The following is a 3291-nucleotide window of genomic DNA, read 5'->3' as shown; positions in this document are numbered from 1 at the left end:
CAAAAGGTGGTGAATTCGACGTGTTGAGGGGGTAGGGAAAATGTGAATGCAAGTCTGTCTATGAATTCAAAAGCCGTTTTCTTATTGCTGCCTGGAATTGTCTTCAGTGCAACATAGCCCATGCTATGGAGAAGACCAAATACTCAAAAAAATATGAAAAAAATACCATTTATCTTGCCAGTGTACTGCAGATCTAATTGCAATGAATCATGCAGATTTTATTATCACTAGCACATATCAAGAGATTGCTAGAAGCAAGGATACTGTTGGACAGTATGAGAGCCACACTGCTTTCACCCTTCCTGGTCTTTATCATATGGTTCATGGAATTGATGTTTTTGATCCCAAATTCAACATTGTTTCTCCTGGAGCAGACATGCAGATTTATTTCCCTTATACAGAGAAGCGGCATTGTCTTACTGCTTTACATGGTTCAATTGAGGAACTCTTGTTCAATCCTGAACAGACAGCTGAACACATGTGTATTTTGAATGACCGTAAACCTTTTCTATGGCGAGACTTGATAGAGTGAAAAACGTGACAGGACTGCTTGAATGGTTTGCAAAGAACAAACACTTGAGGGATATTTCCTCCACGTTCTGCGAAGGAAACCATATACAGAATTCCCATTCTGATCAGTGCACAAGCCAAAACAGAGCGTGAGGAAGCAATATAGTGAGGCAGAGAAGAAAACTAATGGTAAGGAAGCTAAGGGAAAGAAAACCTAGGGCAAGCCATCACAAGAAAAGCCACAGGAGAAGCAAGAGGAAAAGCAAGAAAGAAAAGAAGGAAGAAACAGAGGGAAAAAACAAGTTTAATCCATGGAAATTGTTGCAGGTTGTAGGAATGCAATGCGGAAAGGGGGCCTCCCAACACAAGCAGAAGGGTCCCTACCAAGTTCCCAGGCATCCTCACATCCATCCCCTCCATGAACACTCCGTTTTTCAGGGTTCGGACACATTCTAGTCATGGTTCAACCTTCTACAGGAATCTACAGGACTTTCTACAGGAAGTTCTGTATTGCTACCAGAAACATCCTGTAGAGCCTTTGGAAAGGCCAGAATCGATTATGGAGAGGGATTTGAAGCTTGAAGTCTGTTGAGGAGGCATGCAACCACTCTTTTCTTCCATCCTCCACTGGTTTCATCTCCTTTCACCACCATTGCCACCATCTGATTGAATATACTTGCACAATCATACCAAAGCTGAAACTTCTCTAGGAAAAGGAGCACAGGCAGTGGGAAGAAGCAAAGAGAAAAGCATGGTTTCATGACTGAAAAGAGGACATCACTTTAGAAGCTTAGCATTACAGGGAGGCCACCAGGGCCATCAAAGATGAGGAGATAGATTGGTTGCTCAGAGGATGAGCAACACTTTCAGTAGGGGGTGATGATGAGCCCCAAAAATGGATAATTATATGGGCTCATTCAACCTCCTAATTTGACTTAATCCACCATTCTCATTAGTTTATTGCATGTTTTTTATTATATTTATGCTAATAGAGTGGATTGGGTTAGTCATTATGCCAACAAGTCTAATGTGTGCTTTGTGTAGCCTTTTTGGTCAATTTGGAGACAAAATTGAAGGTTTTAATGAGCACTTGGTAGCCAAATTCGTGGGAGAACAAGGGAGAGGATTTGTAGGAAGGTGTCCCCTTCATTTATGGGCCCTTACCTCGAATTCTCCACCATCAGCTCAGAGTTCAAGGGCCACCAAATCAATTACCACAAGGGCAGCCAAGCAAGTCACGTAGGACTGCTGTTAACTGCAAGCTTTGGGCAGTTGAGTCCCTAAAGTTTAGGAGGACTGTTGGGGTCCTCAATTTGTATAAATAACAGGGCTTAGGGCCTCATTTCAGTTAGTCATTTTGTATTCATTTTGTAGTCATTTTGTAGTTCGATTTTTCGGCAGTAGATTAGCTTTGCTTTCAGCACATTTTCAAGTTCTCCTTGTGGACAGTTTTTGGAATGTAACATTTCTTTTGATCAATAAAGATGAATCCAGCTTTGCACCAGCTCTAAATCTCTCTTAGGAGGCTGTATCTCTTGGGGTTGGGCCCATCTCAAGTGCCCAGTACCTCCTTTGTTTACTTTCATGTGTCTTTGCTGCATTCTTAGAATAAAATCTGTTATTTAGATTTAAAACTTGTTTTATTATTTAGGTTGTTTTTGATGAGTAAAATAGCTTTTCATGCTCAGATTTAGTTGATAGGTTGTTAACAGAAAAAGATTCAAGAAAAGGGCCAACAAACATCTGTGGTTTCACCTCTCCCTCAGTGGGATCAAGAGCTGTGACTAGGATGACTTTGCTGCCCACAAAAACACTGATTTTGCTTTGCCATGCAATCACTAGTGTTTGATCTTCATGTGTAGAAGTTGGTTACAAGTTCAGACTTTCATTTTCTTAGTTTCATGAGTTAAAATACATGGTTTCATTGCAGGTCACACTTATGTTCATTCTCTTTACTGACAGCTAGCAAATTAGGTCAACGAAACTAGGTCTTTGAATTTACAAGTCTTTGTTGGTTCAGATTAGAAAAACGACTTGTAGAGCACCTGTACCACTCCTTCATCTTCTTATTCTCCATCAGCACCATCTACTCCACCCTCTACTTAGAATCCTTACCTCACGTTTGCCACATTTGCTCACATAACCCTAGTTTTTGTACATCATTGTTTAAGCCTTCTTTGAGCCAACTTAGCTATCTACACCTTCTCACCACTCCATCCACCAGTCCCTAGGCCACTTCAGACCGCTATCCTATCTCCATATCCATTCATGCATCTTCCCTCAGTCACCCATCCTCCAAAATCTAATTTTTAAACATCCTGTAGAAATTTCTGAACATCCTGTAGAAATTCCTGGAACATCTTGTAGAACCCTTGCAGACTTCCTGTAGAAGCTCACGAATGCGGTTTCTTGATAGCCAAACTCTGTGAAACTCTCTAGAAGGGTGTTAGGAACCCCTTAGGCCCTCTCTGAACCTTCCTGACCTCTTCCAAGCATTTCCTTTCGCCAATCCACCTCTGCACAGTCAAAAACAGTTAAATTGTATGCATGATAATTCTGACAACTTATTCAAAAATACAAAAAGATGTTTTCTTCAGATAGTGATAACTTAGACACATGCATTTTACCTTCCTAGAAGTCAATGTCATCTCTTTCAGTAGCTTGCATCCTCTTTTTCGCATCAGTAGGGCTAGCTGGTAAAATTAGGGTTTGCTAGGGTTTGCATTTCCTTTCTGCTTTCCAGTTTCTTTCTGCAAGTAAATTAGCCCCTTTGAGTTAGCT

At 40.9% G+C, this 3291-nt stretch overlaps 1 pseudogene; it reads left to right on the top strand.

Annotated features, from left to right (window-relative positions):
• Positions 1 to 202: 202 nt before the first annotated feature.
• LOC149240024 (sucrose synthase pseudogene) lies at positions 203 to 532 on the top strand (annotated as a pseudogene).
• The last annotated feature ends 2759 nt before the right edge of the window (positions 533 to 3291 follow it).

This window comes from Pinus tabuliformis, chromosome 8 (genome assembly GCF_031772625.1).
Source record: "Pinus tabuliformis cultivar Carrire ecotype Pingquan chromosome 8, CPIR1, whole genome shotgun sequence".
NCBI classification, from domain to species: Eukaryota; Viridiplantae; Streptophyta; class Pinopsida; order Pinales; family Pinaceae; genus Pinus; species Pinus tabuliformis.
The sequence above is the reverse complement of the archived record's forward strand: the minus strand, read 5'-3'. Positions and strand labels throughout refer to the sequence as shown.